This window comes from Homalodisca vitripennis, chromosome X (assembly GCF_021130785.1).
Source record: "Homalodisca vitripennis isolate AUS2020 chromosome X, UT_GWSS_2.1, whole genome shotgun sequence".
Classification (NCBI taxonomy): domain Eukaryota; kingdom Metazoa; phylum Arthropoda; class Insecta; order Hemiptera; family Cicadellidae; genus Homalodisca; species Homalodisca vitripennis.
In genome coordinates this window covers 63,055,235-63,075,516 of record NC_060215.1, presented here as the reverse complement: position 1 = coordinate 63,075,516, position 20,282 = coordinate 63,055,235, and the positions used below count along the sequence as shown (strand labels likewise).

The 20,282-nt window shown below is 31.1% G+C and overlaps 1 protein-coding gene across 3 annotated transcripts in view; it reads left to right on the top strand.

The window, feature by feature from the left end:
* LOC124369079 (RYamide neuropeptides-like) overlaps positions 1-20,282 on the top strand; it is a 142,598-nt gene that overhangs the window by 75,510 nt on the left and 46,806 nt on the right. For all 3 annotated transcript variants that reach the window (XM_046826798.1, XM_046826796.1, XM_046826797.1), the window contains exon 2: positions 236-318. The gene's annotated coding sequence lies outside the window, so the exon portion shown is untranslated. The remainder of the gene's footprint in view (positions 1-235; positions 319-20,282) is intronic.

The following is a 20,282-nucleotide window of genomic DNA, read 5'->3' as shown; positions in this document are numbered from 1 at the left end:
TGTTAGTTGCTGATTATGAATATAGTCTAATGAAAATGACAATTTTTTAACCGTAGAGAATATGGAATTCACAATGGCATTGAACACTTATATAATGTAAGTGATATAGTCTTTTTTGAGATCATATTTTCTAATTAACCTGGCTTAGCTTAAGAATTTAGTTTAATTTGAAGAACTTAAACTAAACATTTGAAGAATAAGGCGAAATATAATAGAGGTGGTAATTTTGTTTCAGAAGACCGCTCTTACGTAAGGAACCATAAGGCAGTCGGCGGGCATATAGCTCTGCAGATATAGCGGCGTACCTTCGGGCCAAATGTAAGTAATAATTAGTACATTATTTTATGCATTACATTAATATGCAATTTAGGGTATAATATGAATAAAACTCTGTTAATATTACGACGCAAGATAAAGCAACATTAACTTTTTTTAAATGTTGTAAGTAAAAAGAAAACAAATGAATGTATTTTTCCTAAAATAATAATTTACTCTGATTTTATGAAGACTAAACCAAACTATACGGAAGGCTATAAATTCTATTAAGTTCTTCTCATGACACAGTCTCTAAATTAACAATTAATTTCTAATCTGTTATTTATTAAAGTTTAAAAAGGATTTACGAATTGTACAACATCTTGTAGTAAGGTTTCATTATGATCAGTGAAGAAATAATATACGGTGTTTACTAGCACCCATAAATTCTTATAAATACATTAAATTTCAAGCATTTCAGTTAATAAATACGAGAAGGTACCATATCCGTACAAGGTAATCAAACCATCACATACATTCTCAAAAATACATACCTGATAAAGAGATCATAATTATGGATATACGGTATTATAAAAAAGAGAAAGTCCGTATGCATCATACATTCGAAACAACCAAGGAATATCTGTCAGAAATAAAAAAATTCCTGTACTTGACAAAAAACTCAAATCTTTGGTTCAACAGGTGTTTAAAAATCAGAAGAAAGGTGGTACATTCTGTGCCATCTGAAATGTTTATTATAAAAAGTATAATTAGGAAATAAATAACAACAACATTCTTTAATCATTTCGGAAATGGCTACAAGCTCACACATAACGATTAAAAATAGTGGGACTCAAGAGAGAATACTAACTGAACAATATCAATCCACAAATCACAATGAGATATCAATCAACAAATGAGATTTATATTCTAACAAATATTATTATGTGATAAATAATCAAGTTTAAATGGTACATCTTGCCACAAGTTTGATGTGTATTCTTCTGTGCTGAATTACTGAATACTAAATTGTTAAACATCGCTATACAACAATTTGAATAACTATTCTAAATACATCACACGGACATTCACACAAACGTAAAAGACACAAAATACACAAGACATGAGAATTGTATAAGCACCAAAATTTGTGAAGGTGCTCTCAGTTAACGAAGATTTCTGCAATACATTTTTGAAGGAAAAAGCATGGCCACGTGCAAAACAAGTGCTAGAGCAGCCCGCGTCCGGTGGTGAGCGTTGCATTTAAATCCCCCCACCAGTCTCTGCGACTAACATTGTTGCCAGTTTTCGGCGTAGGTAAAATTCATTATACATCTCAACTTCATGAAACAACCGTTGGTCAGCTGCGGTATGGCAAAACCGCATTAAATGTCATCAAGCTATTTTGGTGCGGAGTGCCCTAGTGATCTTTAAGGATAATAAATTCTAAATTGCTCGACATTGACTTGAACGTAAAGGGGAAAATATTATTTTTTTATTCGAATAAGTATAACCATGTCATGAATAATTTAAAAGGTTCCTAAAAATCACATATACTCAAGTTGAAGCTTTCCAAATGTTGGGGCCTGATGTTTCCTAGATCTCTAAACAGTTGATTCCATTCCTTATCTAGTCAGTACGTAATATAGCTTTTTTAACATGAGATTAAAGAGTATTTAATGTACTTATTAACATAATTGTAATTGTATATTGTTTCCGTACAACACAAAAACATAAATGGAGTGCTCACTAAGCATAGTGAAACACGAGCGGGACAATGAGTAGTCCTCATTACTCTACTTTTGTCTACTCGGTATGTATTGTCTTTTCCTCACTTTATATTATACTTGTGTCCATTCCCTATACTTAGTTATACTTGTATATTCTGTTATATTCTCCTCTCCATATGAGTTGTCCTCATTGTGTATATTTGTTAATCCTTTATACGGGGTAGGATAAAGTGAGTTGTGTTGGTTTCTTTTACACCGTAAACGAGGGACCATTCTTAGTTTTTTGTGTGTTTTTAAACATCAATTTTGGAAACTTCGAGAACATTTTTTAACTTTAGGTTTGTAATTGAAAATCCTGTATTTTATGATGAATTTTGATTTAAATTGCAAATTTAAGACGTTATATTATGTAACTAAGAGACATCATCGGTTTTTGTGATACACAGGGTAGGTTCTACTGCCATGTACGATCCAACCAAGTGGATCCTCATAGTGGTAATTGGTACAATTTTTATTTGTGATTACACGATACTAGAATTAAAAACGTTACAAATTCATTTTATATTTCTTCCAAAGTAGAGTTTAATTAAAACTAAACTATTTTTAGGTTATCGTTCGTTATGAAAGTTTTATGACATAAACTATTTACCTTGATCTACAATAACATAAATAGAAACAGATTGGATGCAATAATTACAAAAACATTAATTACATTAGTTTCGTCACGATTGAAACTAATTTGTTGAATTAACCATTTTACATATTTTAAAAGTACAATAACAAATAACTCATCTGTGTTTCCGTTGCTTCACAGGTTCTTGAATATTCACATTTATTTGGTGTTACAAGTAAGAAACCGAAATATGGTACACTAGATGTCAGGCAAAGTCTAACAAAATTGGAATTTAAATCTTTTTAACCAGACATTTAATGAAGTTGAAATTATTTCTAATACTCTGCCCGAAAAGTTCAGCATGTGTTCGCTTAAAAGCATGGGTGGTAAAGATACATAAACTTGTAATATCAAAACTCATTTTACCATATCTACCATCTCATAAATTTTACATGACATATCGAATGTCTTGAGAAATACAATTTTAAAACCCATACAAAAACAATATTTAAAAAATATTCTATCATTAGTTTCTTAATTATACACAAAGCTATATATTTTCTTTCACGTTGTAATTGTTTTGTTTTTTGCATAACAAATCTTCAATTATACTTCTTTTGAATTGGTTGTTCAGTTTTGAGTTTTAACTATAGTTAATCTTACTAATAGTTCATCTTACAAAACTGTTAGTTTTAACTACGAAACAAAGTATTTATTTGTGTCTAGTTCGTATTTGAGCATAAGTTTAGAATGTCTTGCGACTCAACCTACTAAAAAACAAGGGCCATTTAACACAATTTTAATGTCTTTCTTACAAGAAAAAAATACAATACGTTTGACGTATATATTTTATAACATACTAGATTGTACAATATTGGACATTACTATACATCCCTTTTCAGGGTAAATGGTTCAGAAATACGATAAAATTTGTGTATTAAGATATTGCGTTAAAGAAGTGTAACCCATTACAAATACATGTAACTTCATATAAAATATAGATGCACTATAGTAACAAATGATATTCTGAAATAATAATAAATATATTGCTTTAAAATACTTACATAATAACTTGATGATTTTTTTACTTCACTTGTTTCAAAGTTCAGTTCTGAACCTTTGGTGTTACTTCATTTTATAATTATTACGCACTGAATTTCGTGAATTTGTATTGTACCTCTAACTTTTCTAATAACTGACTATTGTTTAAAAAAAATAGTTAGCTTTATTTAGAGTGTTTTTCAGACCACCCGGTCGCAATCTCCTGTGGTTGGATCGTTGTATATAAAGAGATGTAATACACCGTAATACAACAAAATTTTATACAGTGAACGTCGCAAAATGGTTTTTGTCACATTTATCAAATAAAAGGTAAACACGAAATTAGGGTAAAATGTTCAAAGGTCTTTGAACGCTGAATAATTTGCTATAACAATTTTTAAAATATCTTAAGGCTTCTCTAAATGCCACGGATATTTTTCCAATTTTTCGAGTTTTATTTTTTTTACTGTGGTACTTTTGTATTTAAATTTGCGAGTACCAATTTTATATGTTGGAAAAATCACAAGATAGGCTTTCTATCGGTATATTGTTTTACAAGTTTTTCTTACAGCACCAGAATTTTAAAAGCCACAAAACTTTTCCGCTCGTACCCAAAAACCTTTAAATGAGAACATATCATATTAAAGATTATTACATAAGAAATTTTTTTTATTTTAAACTTTATTTATATATATTCTAGTTTAAACGTTATTTGAAAACCCCCGTAATTTAATACGATTCAACATTCTGCTTATTAATTAGAAATAGCAATTGATCAAACTTAGTAAAATATGTATTATCACCTCGTAATGTATTATAAAATACAATTTATAAAAAATCACTACACTGTCCTATGATCCTGATCCTATAAAAACCTGAGAAGTCCTATAATTGGGATAAAGAGGTTGGTAATCACACGAGATCCATTAAAGCGTTTTTAAATGTCTGTACAAACCTTAAAATAGGTGATCCGCAATGATACTTATATTATGATAACAAATGTTTTTACGTATGCAATCGTATTATTAAGTGATAACTAACTGTAACTATTGGGTCAGCTGCTTTGTTGTTTGTCTTAACATCAATATTATTTTCTATCTTTTTCAATTTCTGATAATCATCACTAAATAAGTCACTCATAACAAAATCTTTCTACCAAACTGTTCAGCTTTTAAATGCCTCTAAAATGATGTGCCATCATACCTATCTTGCTATTTGAAATTTGATACATTCGAACCCGTGATCCGCATTTTTGGGTACACCCTGTATTTTAAACGTGATAAATAGTTTTGCAAAGTGGTCCGAATGATGTTTATTTTTATTATAGTTTATTGCATCTCTCTATGTCAAACGGTTGAACCATAGGAGATAGCCGCCGCCCGGTTGATCTGAAATGATCTGTATCTTTACAAAATACTAGAAATTCCTAAAATTTGTAAGAGGATTTCAAACATGAACAAATGTTATTCTCAAACCTAAAATATTTTATTCTAAAATAAATAAGTAGCTGTATAAAACAAATGAGGATAACAATACATCAACGAACTGACAAAATTATACAGGGTGATTCAAAACTAAACGGCAATCTCTCGAGAGCTTATTCTATAGCTAAAAACAAGTAAAAAAGTTCATATAACCATAACGCCCGGAAACGCTTCGTTAGCGAGTTACGCCTAGCGCAAGATTTCGCCCGGATTTCAGAACCCTTGGTGAAGTCAGGCCGTATAAAAATGGTAAAGGTAGTTACAAAGATACAAATACGATTGTTTTTTATGTTTTTATATCTGACAAATTTATTAAAATTCGTCCCAGAGCTGTAAATGCAATACTTTTAGAGATATCTTACGTAAAACACAAGAATTGGTGCAAAGAAATAACACATTTTTGTGTTTAACGTAAGATTACTTCCATAAATGTTAAATAAAGGTCATTTTTTTCTTAAACAGATTTGTAGAACATTTAATTCTGAAAAGATTCATGTGAATTACTTAGGAAAAAAATTAATAATAGGTATTGAAATTTAGCTTTATTTAAAAATAAAACAGACGCACAAAAATGCATATTCTTATCTGCATAAAATATTAACTAATGTTTAGGTTGTGAGTAACAACTGATCATTTATTCTAGACTGAACATTAACATAAAATGTATTTACCTTTATAAAACTGTAATAATCACCTATAATAGTTGCTCAAAGTGTCCTCCGTTGTTAGCAATGCACGTTTTCGCACGACGAATCCACTCTTTTCTAGCGCGTTTCATAACGTTTTGGAGCATTCTTGATATTTTCTGCCGCCTCTGTAATGCGATTACGTAACTCCTCTATGGTGTACGAAGCGTTTCCGGGCATATGGTTATATGAACTTTTTTACTTGTTTTTAGCCATAGAATAAGCTCCCGAGAGATTGCCGTTTAGTTTTGAATCACCCTGTATAATAAATATATCTCTGGAAAAAGCAACTAAACGATCAATCAGGAGCTGTTCACTAAAACTATGAGTAACAGATTTCTTGTTGTGCCGTTATCTTTTTAAAGAATTTTGAGATTGGATAGTGTGGTGAAGAGTGAAAATTATGTTTTAGTTTAATTAGTTTATTTTGGCTTTAAAAACTTATTACTTGCAAATAATGAAGCACTAAAAGAATTTACATTCATTTACCACACAAACGTAAAATCTGTAATATTTAATATCCAATTTTGGCGGTGTTCCTAATCGATTACTCAGTTATTTTTAGACTTACTGACAGAATAAACATGTAAGACAACATTATGTTGTGAAAACTCAGGAGGAGTTTCGTGATAAAATAACATTAAGTGATGATTACAAAAGTATTGTAGCTTATGAAAAAGGTAGGAGGGGACAACGGAGTGCCTGCTATTGTTTCATTGTGTAGTAGACATTATTCCTGGGCTCTGCTTGCATGTTATGCAGATTACGTGAAACGTAAAAGATTCAGACGAAGCATACATTTTTAATGTGAGTTTAATGATTCGTGCTTTATAATTATAGCAAGGAAAATCTATTGTTAGATTTACATATTTTAGACTGATGATTTTCTCTCCATTATACAATTACGAATGTTATTTGGTTTAATCTAATAAAAATGTATCTATATTAGTTTGATATTTATAAGAATTTTAAATACTAATTAGAACTTATTGTTCATGATACATTTTAAGATAAAATAATATTTATTTTGTTTAAACGTGAATAAAGCTTCTATACGTGATACGTAATGCTAATGGTTATTGGACGACTTGCGAAAAATATTTCCTACGTCTAATTTAGAATTAAACATAGTAATGGATGTCCATTGTTAGAGAGAATTGCCTAACCCAAACTGTGTCATGAAATATCTCTATTTTTGATGTTATTAAATTTATTTGTTTATTAAAAGTTAAAGTTTCAAAACTCTTTTTAAGGTAAAATCTTAGATAATCCCAACGGAGGGCCATATCCGTTTGCAATAATTACATCTTCAAGGAATCTATCAAGTCACAGATCGGATAAAAACCTATTTTGTAAGGCAATAACAAAAACTAAGACTTTACTATTCAAAATTCATATTCAATACCTACGTTCTTATCTGTGACTCAAAGTCCAAATTTTGGGAAGTGTTGTTTCAGTAAATGTGAGCTATTTATAAAGAAAACGTATAAGCTTTAAATCCTTTAAAAAGTACTTTAAAAGTGTAACAATATATGCACAATGCAATGAGAGGCTAATGTGCATGTTTTTAATAATAAATTGTGTGACAATGAATGTGGAGATACATATATTATGTATGTATGTGCATGTGTGTGCGCGTGTGCGTGTTTGGTCTCATGTACAAGTAAGATATTACTATGGCAACCTGGAACAAACGTGTACTAAGGATACCCGTGTCTGGAACAGTTCACCGAGTATCGAGATTGGCTTGACCTGTTTAGCATACTGTCTTTGATGTCCCTTGAAAAACTGACAACTATTAATTGAGAAAGTTAATTTTCCGAACTTCTTCAAACTTTTTATGAATTTATTACGAAACCGCGGGATTTCATTTTATCAAACCATTCAATAGAGAGAACAAAATGCGAACAAAATTCAGTATTGATAGATATTTCGAAATTAACAGTGTTTAAATATTAATAACACAATTATTTAAATCTCGTCTACCTTTTTTATATTATAAGACCCAACAAGTGCGAATGATTACAATGCTCTAATTGGAATAAATGTTACCCGAACTATGTATTCCTATAATATAAAGAATATTAATAATCCTAATCCACAATTTTAATGACGATTCGGGTTGGTAATATTTGAATAAGTAAGATTTTTTCTTTTTTTAAAAGTAAAAGTCAGGAAAAAGTTCCCTTTCTGCTTTTTCCTAACCATCTATAGCTTAGTGATGTGCTCTAACTATCCTCAACTACAGAAACTCTAGAGTGGATTCTTTAACGGACTAACATTTTCTGAGTTTTCCTTGCCTCCAAATCTGTACTGCAAATGAAAATATGTTGGTTTGGAACACCCTGATATTTGATTATTAAAAATAGACAATATAAGTATCTTATTACGTATAAAATCTCAACGGATTACCATTAAAGATAATAAAAAAATCACTAAGGTCTCTGAAGCAATAAAAGAACGCTTCAAGATATGTTATACTTCAGAATATATAGAATATACTTTTGTACTTTTTGGCCTGCATATCCATATATACTATATATGGTATATACTGTATATATACTAAATTATATATATACAATATATATATATATATATATATATATATATATATATATATATATATATATATATTCAATGAATATGTGAAATAATTATGCATTGAATTTACTACCCACAAAACTATTTAGTTTGTTATTACTTTTAGAATGGAATTCGAGAATGGAATAATCTGTTATTCCAGTATACCAAAGGTGATTTCTTTGTAAAGAGTCTCTTGCTACTTGTGCGGCTCCAAATTTAATTCCTTACACTTCAGCAACTTAACACAACAGTACATACTGAACAGTGTACACTTATTTAATAATGACAATAATTTGGTAAAATGTTTGAAGTACACAACGTGTCGTGAGTTCTCGGTAAAGTTAGACTAAACTACTGTTTGAGTGGTGAAGAGTGGGGACAATACTGGAGGGAGACGGAAGGGAACTGAATCGAAAGCCGGTAACTATATTTCCAGACACTTACTTCAGAGCTAAAAGTGTTCATCTTCTGTCTCATCTCGAGTATTTACATCTTAGGGTTACAGATATGCTATTTTGAACATTTATATCAAGCCGATAACACTGCATGAACTCTGAAAGGAGTAATATTACACACGTTTTATACTCATATACCTGTAAACGTTTATTTGCTAAAACATATAGATAGCAATTTGGATTCATATACATAAATATATGATAACGCATTCACACTTTCCAGGAATGTGTTCGAAATATCAAGTTAACGTTAGAAACATTGAAAACAAAATAGTATACCATTTTCATTCCAAATTAACCTCAACATAAACAATCTATTTTTATTTTAACTTGGCAGCTATATATAATTTACTATTTAGTGACTTTTAATGGTTATAACCCTCATTCATTATACATTCATGGCCCTTTCAAATACCTTCCCTAAATACAGAAAAAGTAGAAATATTTGTAATCACTCCCCCTAATTAAGAGAATTTAAAGTTGGAAGTTTTGTTGAGTTTGTAAATAGGCCCAAAATAAGTATCAGAATATGCAAAAGTTTTACAATATGTACATGAGTTAAGCTTGAGGACGTTACATGGTTTCATTATGTACGTTATTTTATTTATGTATGATATAAGGAAATAATATTTTCTTATTAATAATAATTTAAGAAAACTAAATTTTAATTAAATTAATGTATTAAAACAAACTAAAAATGTCGCTTCCGGAAGTCATGACTCATGTGCATCGTGTGTACTTGGAAACGTTTAAATTTGTATCTTTATATACTTTTTGGGCTGATAGGAAAATGACTAAATTTTCTACATTAAGTGTCTGTAATTACGTCAAATTTAACGATGAGGAATTTTTAACTCTTTCTGACTTCAGGGAAATTATTGTAAAGGGCTATGAATTTAACATAAAATTTATTTTCTAAACATAAAACCTATTGCACCATCTTATAGTGGCTCATACAGTGTCAAAATAAGACGTAGGTTAAAAGTAAAGTATATGTAAGTTAAGTGTTTATATTCTAATATAAAAATCTAATATATGATTAGTTTTTTTATACCCTGTTTCTTGTTTTATGAAATGTTCAACCATACATGAGATGAAATATGTGTAGCCTAATTAATTATTCTCCATAGTCTTGCTTAGTTTTACTAATACCTAAACCGGCTGACTTTACACCAGTAACCAGGCGTTAAAAATCTTTCAGTTCCTAAAATGTATCTAGTGTTAGCATACTTTACTAACAATAGCATATTACTAAAAAGTGACATTCTAAAATGTTAATATTTTCGTGTATACAGAGTGTTTCAGATGACCTGTCTGAAATTTCTAGCGGTCAAACTACTAACTGTAGATATTTAGTTACATCGGATTCTCCATTAAATCGACGCAAAAAATTATTTTAAATAATTTTAACTCTGTAAAAATATAGATTGTCTTAAAATCTGAGGGTCCGGTATTTGAATCTCAAAAATTTTAAATTCAAACGCACGTCATGTTGTACATTATTATAGGCCTTTGCATCCGGAATATTTGAGTGAAGAAAAAATATTAAACTATCACTATTCGTTTCGAAATAGCGAAATACAAGTGGCTATATGATACAAACCAGACAAATCTACACCAAAATATGTTTTAATACTTCATGATAAGAGCTTTCAAGTAATACTATGCATGACCGTGTTTTTCAAAAGTTTTTTACCACTGTAATATCAGATTTATTGGAGATATAAAAATGCCCATAACACAAAAATGTAAATAGTAAGGAAGGGCCCACATCAAATTATAAGCCGTACTGAACTGAACAAGGTTCACATTTACAGTTAATACAGTTCACATACAGTTAATCCCTAATCATTAAAAAACTGAGGAAAATAAATTTAATTAGAATACAGCTTTTTTAAGTAAAGTTAATATTTACAGAATCTCTGTTAATAAGGTTGCTTTCAAATCCCAATAGCACTATGAGTTTTGCGCTCCTCCCTTATTCTTCCTTTTTAATCACAGGTTTCTCCTTTGGATGTTGGAATAGTTAAGCTTACCACATCGAATTATTCGTGCTTTAATTCTATACCGGCTGACGACGTCTTAGGACTTTTCTACCAGCTGTTTCTGTTATCGTGATAGAAAGTCAGGTAACATAAAATGGCTTTGGTGTATGTTGCTGAAACTTTAAAGTACTTTTTATGAATCAATATGTTTTTGTCTGATTATACTATAATTCAAGGCAAGGCTAAACTATAAAATGTTGAAATGGGTTCAAATAGATGATTGTTTTAATGCAAACACGGAAGATAAGTATATGACTCTTTTCGCGCCCTTTTCTTTTCGTGTGTGTGTGTGTGTGTGTGTGTGTGTGTGTGTGTGTGTGTGTGTGTGTGTGTGTGTGTGTGTGTGTGTGTGTGTGTGTGTGTGTGTGTGTGTGTGTGTGTGTGTGTGTGTGTGTTTGTAACAATGAGAAAACTGTTTTGATAATTATAAAAATTATAAGTCCTTAAGTCACTTCCTAAGAATTGTAAGAATTGTTCTCAAGCCTACTAAGAATAAAACATTTTGGTGAAAACTAAACGCAATTTGCGGCTAATTCAAGTGTTTCTATAGCGTATCATTGGCTGTATAACTATAACTGCATTATATTAGTTCAGGAATTACATATGAAATCTACTTTCGATCAAAATTGACTATAAAGAATAATTTAGCGTTCCAAAAACAATATTGAAAAAAAACTGCTAAAGAGGAATGTAACCCTTATTCCTAGCATCCTGTATATTTATACTCTTAATATTTGGTACATTACATTTATACAATAAATTCTCATTTCAAATCGTTGTTATAACTTTCGCAGTTTAAAAGTATTAATGATATAATTTTGATACGATTTATTTAAATTTTCTGTATGCAAGTGAAGCTTTCCCACTCTATAACAATATTCATCATACGATACGAGATAACATATCTATGTAAAGTAGGAACGTTCACATACTTGTACTGTATATTTCTCATTTAAACTTTCTTTATGAGTAATCTGATGGCTACCTTGGAAATTGTTTCATAGCAGATCACTATTGCCTTAAGTTACATACATACATAATTCTAAGTAATTCTCTTAATATACCACGAAAAAATACTTCTAATTCTTGTTTGTAAAACATCCCTCGGATGCGCTATAATACACATTGTCATATAATACAATGGAACACAATAGAATTCTGGATCAAGCATTGAAATAATGATAATTCTCTGAGTTTGCACTGGAAAATATTAATCTTTTTCTGGACAGATCTTACTCCTGAAGTGTAATACAGTGTTGAAGTACACAATATCTGATACAGTGTGTTTTAAAATTATAGAGAAGTGTTTCATGTTTATCAATTTTAGTATCTGAGGTGAATGCTGATATGAAAACGATAGAAAGTTTGTGCCATTTGAAGTACATGAATTTACATAGTATTCCATTTATTAATACATGTATAAGCCATATTATTCACAATATAAAATACAACTATGATGAAAACATCTCTTTTTTAAATTATAATATGAGGAAGTGGGAAGTAGGGCGTGTACAGTAGTAAATATAACTTTATTGCTCAATTTTTCATTATAAATTCATCATATGAAATCACTTTGCCTAAATTTCTGAAAACTTTAATTAATTTTATTTTATTCAGTTTTTACTCCCTTAAATTTTTTAAGCGTCCCACTCACCCCTGCAATCCACAAAACATGACATTGACCAATTCAATTACATTTGAAAAATATCAACTTTTCAAAATTCAAGTACCCAAAATATTCCTGAACCAAAGCACGTATTATCTTAAAAACGCATACTAAAACGAACTGAAAGTGAGTAATAATTGGTACCACAATCATAGATCATAAGTCGTTTTCACGGTATTTTATAACTTGTGAAGTATTATCTTAAAAACGCATACTAAAACGAACTGAAAGTGAGTAATAATTGGTAACACAATCACAGATCATAAGTTGTTTTCACGGTATTTTATAAACTTGTGAAGTATTATCAAACGCATACTAAAACGAACTGAAAGTGAGTAATAATTGGTAACACAATCACAGATCATAAGTTGTTTTCACGGTATTTTATAAACTTGTGAAGTATTATCTTAAAAACGCATACTAAAACGATCTGAAAGTGAATAATAATTGGTAACACAATCACAATCATAAGTTGTTTTCACGGTATTTTATAAACTTGTGAAGTACAACAAACAAATTAAGCGTTTGTGATGCCAGTGCACCTATTTACTGCACCAGTTCAATCGTGTTCGACTGTTTAAAATCTCAACATACGGAAGCCTGTTTGCTCATGCTTTGATGGTTACCAAAACAATTTAGCCATTTATGTAACACAGTTGTTTGACAATCTATTGTTTGAGTAAGTCGATGTGATTGGTTTTTGTGGAAGCGGACAAATTGAGTAGTAAGCTGTTATAAATGTTTGTTTTGTAAAAACAATTACGTCTACACAATTTAAAGACGAGTTGGACGCTGTGTGTAGTAACTCTCTCCATATATTACCACTTACCGTACTTATTTAAATTTTAACTCAGAGTAGCTACTTTTTTTATTAACTTGTAGTGTGAACTAATTCCTAAAGGTACACTCATCCTTCTCACCCCCACCAGCTGTTAATCAAATGGACTTTACATTTTTTTGAAAACATGTTATTTAGGATGGCTGTTCTAGAAATACTCTTTTAAAAACGTCTTAGTAATAATCGCCAGTTTTTAGTGAGTTAACCTCCTAGTTTCCTTTGATACCTTCATGGCCTGGTTTATGGCATGCGATATCAGCTCGTTACAGGCCTCAACCCTAAACCTCAAAACAACCCAAATCAATACTAAGATTCATACTCACCATAATTATTATTGAATGGGTTCATAAGACAAGCAGGTGTGAGTTATCTGCTTGTTTTAATCTGTTTGGCAGTCGTAATAATATTGTAATTTTCATTAAAGTTGCTTAAATTCTGTTATAAAACGTTATAATAGTGTTTTATAACTAATCAAAGAATAATTTATTAACATTCACCCATACTTAATAATACAACATTTAAGTGTTCACTATCTCTAGATATATTGGCACTGTAATGTCAGTTATATTAACTGTTAAAAGTGTTCACTTAAACAAAAAACATTGGAATGAAACGCTGGTACAAAATAAATTTCACAGCAGTTGAGTATTGTACGTATTTAAATACTTTTAATACTTTTACCTTCAACAATATTTTCAATAAAATACAAATAAACAGGACTTTTTAATAATACTGTAGCGATATGAAGAGTTCACATTACTCATTTCACATTGCCACTAAGACACTGAGCTGTATTAAGACTAGGTTACTACATAGACTCTTTTAAGCCTACCAATTATTTAAAACTTATCACATCTTTCACTTTGCCGTCTTTACCATAATGTTTTGATTGGTATACAAAGGATTTGGGAATAGTTTTCCATAGTATCCTATGTAACAGAGGAGTAGAAGTCGACCATCACTCATTTGCACCACACCCCATTAGGTACATGACATGCTGAATTTGTTTTGCACTCTGTCCCAAAACAACATCAGATTGATGTCAACATCATCATCTTATACTGCACAACGGACGCAAGATCTGGTCGTCTCAAAGCTCTCGAGGTTTGGTAGGTTCAAGAATCTTACTGTTTCTTAGTGTTATCAGTCTAGAGTTTACACAGGTAGCTTTATAAGTATAAGATGAATTGTATAAGATGAAAAGCGCAGCTGCATAAAATCTGTTGTGTTTAATATACTATTAGGAAAACAGTAATATCCTTATCTTCCATAATGATTGTATTAGTATAATCAGACAAAAACATATTGATTCATAAAACGTATTTTAGATTATCATCAAAGCCATTTTATGTCACCTGACTTTCTATCATGATGACAGAAAAAGCTGGTACGAAAAGTCCAAAGACGTCCTCAGCCGGTACAGAATTAATGAATTTTATGTTTTTTCAGGTGAGTTAAAATTATACTAACAAATAGTACAGTATTTGAATCCATTGACAAAACTTCAAGTTAGAAATTTCCCAATCGGCCTAAATTTGACCTGATGAAATAAACAACTTGTTCACGGTTCATTTAGAGCCATTTCATGAAATGCTACATCGGATGCTAGGAGTAATTTCTACTGCTGTCAAAATCCATGTGAAATGAAATGAAATTAAATGAAAAATGTCTTTATTAGAGGCGAAGTTAGGACTATAAAGTCCTCTCTACCACTTAACCTCGTAAAAAATTAAACTAACATACATATACATGTATAACTAAAAATAAATCTATTTATTTACCTTATACATTAAAAGAATCTTAGCTTTAAAATAATAAAAAACAACATCTATAATTAATGTAACTTTATAAATATTTACAAAACTATAATAAGACATACACGCATGCATTCATTCAACTTGCATTCAGTTGCCCTAAGTAACACATTCCAAAGCCGCCAACCGCTATACCCCCTGAGCCCCCAGCATCAAGGCCCTGACCTCCATGTGCATAAGAAAATGAAAAATTAGCAGCGTAAGCCTCCTCAAAATTCTGAAAAATCCCAAAAGAAGTAAAAATGGCATGGAACAAACCATTTAAAGCAAACCTGCCAAGGCAGAGTGTAATGATTGACCACCAAGCGGTCCCCAATCCACCATCACAGTAACAGAGGGAATATATTTGCCAAGGAGTTACTTTGCAAGTCTGCTCGCCAGAACACGTGTGTCTTTTATGTAAAACATATTTGGCAATTCTGCCACTTATTACAAATCACAGGAACACGATATATGTCATATAAGGATGAATTTTATAAAGAAGAGTATTGCTTCCCTTAGACGATGGATCACTAACAGGGCCGACTGATAATCTTGATAATCTTGGAAGGATGATATAAACATACAGTGGCTCAACTCAGCTTTCCTATGCTAAGATAATCTACAGTTAAGCTCGATTTACGTACCAACAAACAACTTTGTTATTACGAGGGCTGAGAAGATATCTTACAGAAGCACAAAGAGATCCACAGATCCAAATGTTGTATAGTAAACTGAAAAAGTAAAGATTTTTTATTGTTTACATTTATAATTTAAGTGTGCTAGATAATGATCCTTCAGAAATAGTTGGCCTTTATTAAAATTCAAAACCTCGTTTCTTGTGACCGATGACCACATCAATCCGACTGCACCAAATCATCCTACTTTAAACACCCACTCTATAAATAATACTATAAAAGTTGAATTTTTTACCATCATTATAGCGTATTTTTAACATAGTTTAGCATTGAAAACCCCTTTTAAGATTCCTTTTTAGAGGGTTCTTGTAAGAAAGTATTTTACATGATAATGCTACTTTCCGAAAACTATAAATGCAAAGTTAAGCTTTTAGTTAGGTTCTCAGTACCTCCCTCATTAACCCTTCTGTGTATCAAGTTTGTTTTTGACGATGGAAGGATTGTGATAAAAACAGGAATTTTTCGGACATACGCCATAGTTCAGTGATACAAAAACATCAGTAACACTACTTTTCGAGATCTGCAGTCTGATCTTCCTTCTTTAATCTTGTAAAACTCTTCATCCTAATATATTAATACAAGCTAATTCTTTTTAATACTCTGAAAGAGTATATTAGAATTGCTCTCTTGTTTAAAGACATTCTATTTTCACAAACACCTTAGTCATATTTAATTAAGTGTAGCAATAATACTATAGCTACTTATTGGTTTGTAGCTATTTTTACTGCCGCAAAAAATAGACAAAAAATTATAACCATTTCAAATTTCTAAAATTTCAATTTAAATAGTTCATATTTTACATACGAGGCCAATCAAAATTCGGTTTGAAAAAATAAATTTATCAATAAGAGGTGAAAACCGTATGTTACAAATCAAATGAGGAATGCTTTTGTGTGCCCGCGCCGCACCGCACCGATTCAGTTATGTATAACCCTCAACGAACTATGTATGAATTGTACGTATGTATTGTTTAGTTATGTATTCAAAACTATGTCCCGCTCAACCCTGTCATTTGCTTGCCTGCCCACGAAGCCAGGGATAACTATCAATATTATTTCGGTTTTTTTTTTGAGGAGGTCTTCACTTTTAAGAGAATTGCCATGGGTACTTTAACTGGCCTTGATAACCACGTCCGAATAGTTCCATGTTTTTATTTACGATTCCCTTATACCGTACTAAACGTAAGTTGCGATCGAACGCCTTCTTATTCTGTGCAAAAAATCCCCGTAATCCCTTAGGAACTGTGAATTAGTTCAGGTCTTGAAGTTGTCGTAATACCTAATGATCTATCAACTTAGATTGCAGATAATCTAATAGTAAAGCACTTGTTTAGGCAAGATTGGATATGGATAGACGGTTTCAAAACTGCAGGGATAAGAACCAACTTGTCCTGAGGCTCATGAATCCTTTGATGGTCCAAATGTCCGAAATAAATAATGTGAGATTATCAACACTTAATCAAATATTTTATCCTTTAATAGCTAGATACTATAAAATTTGTTATTTTGTGAGATAATTCAATATCAAATGGCCTAAGATAGTTTCAATATTTTAATGCATTTCGTTCGTTTTAGTCGACTATTATAGCTACTATATAAGATAAATAGTTTATTTTTAAACAACTATTAACCATGTGCAATTTTTCTACTCAGTCGACTGAATGATAACATTAAAATTAATCGAGACTTTTAAATGTATGTGTAATGTATGTATGTATGTGTGAATTGTGACTCGTCACCACCTAGAAGCACGTATAGAGAACACGTGAATGAACTTAAAGCAAAACGTTATTGTAATCAGTGAAAATTAAAATCTCTATATAATTACAGAACGTGCTTGCCATATGAACAGTTGGCTGACACGGAAGCAGACCCACACACACACACATTGGTGATCCATACCAGTCTGCTTATTCCTCTCCTCTTGCTGTTTTATCTCGATATTTTAATTAATATCCAAACCTTCTACATATAATAAATATACTTATTTTTTCTAAAATACATTTGAAATCTTGAAATATAATTTTCTAAATTCACATCTAAACCCTACAAAGAAAAAGTGTAATGTGGGTTATACGTTGTTATACATAAAGAGTTATAATGTTGGTGGAGGAACTTCAATAGCATTTCCAAAATTCTGCACTTAAATTATTTGTTTGACGGTAGATGGTTTTCAAGGATAACAGGATTTCGGAAATTTTCCCTCGCTATATGTTACATAAATACAACTCTACAATTCGAGGATTAAAATATATTCCCTTCCTGGAGTGTAAAAACTTAATATTAAACATGTACTTAAAACCTACAACGTGTAACAATGGACTTCCGGTATAATGGTGACGGGACATCAACGGCTTTCAAGTCCAGACAGAGGAAAATTAACCCAGAAAATGAATTGTAACTGCACATAATTAAAGAGCACAAATAATGCGTCACATCGGCAAAAACGTAAGTAGAACACTAACGAGATTGCTCATCCCATATTTAATATTGAATTTTTTTAATAAACGTTCAGTACTTCTTCAACCACCGCATTATGCATGCACAAATGCAAGGGAAATATGGGAGACCGTTCTAAAACTATTATAGCTTCTATAACCGTTTAGAAGCGTGATACTTAATGCTCATCTTTAATGTGATTCATAATGTGATATATATATATATATATATATATATATATATATATATATATACAAGGTGGTTGAAAAGTCTGGGTACGGCTTAATATTTTACAAACCATAGCAGATAACATCATTCTATAAAATTTGCACAGTGTCATACGGCTATGTAAACAATTTTTCCTTGCTATTACCATGACATGCCAGCCATGGGGGGACGGCCCACAGAGGAAAACATGGAAATCTTAAATTAAAGAAGCATGGGTCGAGTGATACCTCATTTGAAAGAGCTCACTTAGTAGAGTTGAATGCCACAAATCGCATCTCAAAAGGTTTATCCAATCAGAAGTGGCGGGTTGTTTTAATTACACATTGTGAAGTACATTATGCGCTGCCATTTCTGACTGGATCATCGTATTCTAATGCGGTAGGCGACGTTTCACTCTACTAACCGGTGTGTTTTCACTGACTTTTTTTAATTAGCGTGTTATGTCATAAATTTATAACACAATAAATAAAACTAAAATGAATTCGTCGTCTTTATGTTTATGAATTAACATAGTTACACACTAGCAATGCTATTTTATTCACTATGTGAAAATACATTAGAAAGTGACATCATCCATGAATGGAAACTTTTACAATAGTAAACATCCAAGTTCCTCTTAAATAAATTAGTTTAAACATTTAAAAATGTTAAAGTGGATAATATCAATACTTAAGTTTTACCATTGTACTTTGTTGGTGAAATAGTTAACTTACCACTTAATTTGAATTAAATGTTTTTGTTATTTTTTATAAATACTAATCAGTGAAACCATTGGTTAGTAGAGTGAAACGTCGCCTACCGCATTAGAATACGATGATCCAGTCAGAAATGGCAGCGCATAATGTACTTCACAATGTGTAACTAAAACAACCCGCCATTTCTGATTGGATAAACCTTTTGAGATGCGGTTTGTGGCATTCAACTCTACTAAGTGAGCTCTTTCAAATGAGGTATCACTCGACCCATGCTTTAATTTAAGATTTCTATGTTTTCCTCTGTGGGCCGTCCCCCCATGGTTGGTGTGTCATGGTAACAGCAAGGAAAAATAGTTTACAAGGCCATATGACACTGTGCAAAGTTTATAGATGTTATCTGCTATGGTTTGTAAAATATTAAGCCGTACCCAGACTTTTCAAACACCTTGTGTAAATGATACGTGGTGGGATTTGTATTTTGCCAAACCATTACACTGGAACTTTATATTTTTTTATTACTATGTGTATTGTTTATCTGAAGAGCTGTACCATACTGGGATCATCGTTTGTTAGATAAAAAAACCCACATGTTTGTAGTTGTGTGTTATAAAAAACAGGCTTTCTTTGTATCACATTTCAGACGGATTTTACAACACGCTGACTAAACATCTACTGCACATGTACAGATGTACAGGTGATTATCATAACACGCTGGCCAAAAATTTCTGTACATGTTTCAAATGATTTTGTATACTGGTGTGTATACCGAATAAAACTAGTTTATTCAGATCTCAGATGATTTTAGCAATACGCTAGATAAAACATGTATACAAATTTCAAATTATTTTCCCAATACGCTACTTAAATCATCTATACAGACCTCAGGTAATTTTCATAACAGGCTGGCCAAGACATATATTTATATCTTAGTTGATTAAAAATACGCTTACAAAACCTGTATTAGATTTCAGGTCATTTCCTCCCTCATGTTATAGTAATGATCTTTGCATAACTTGTGACAAATATTTGTAAAT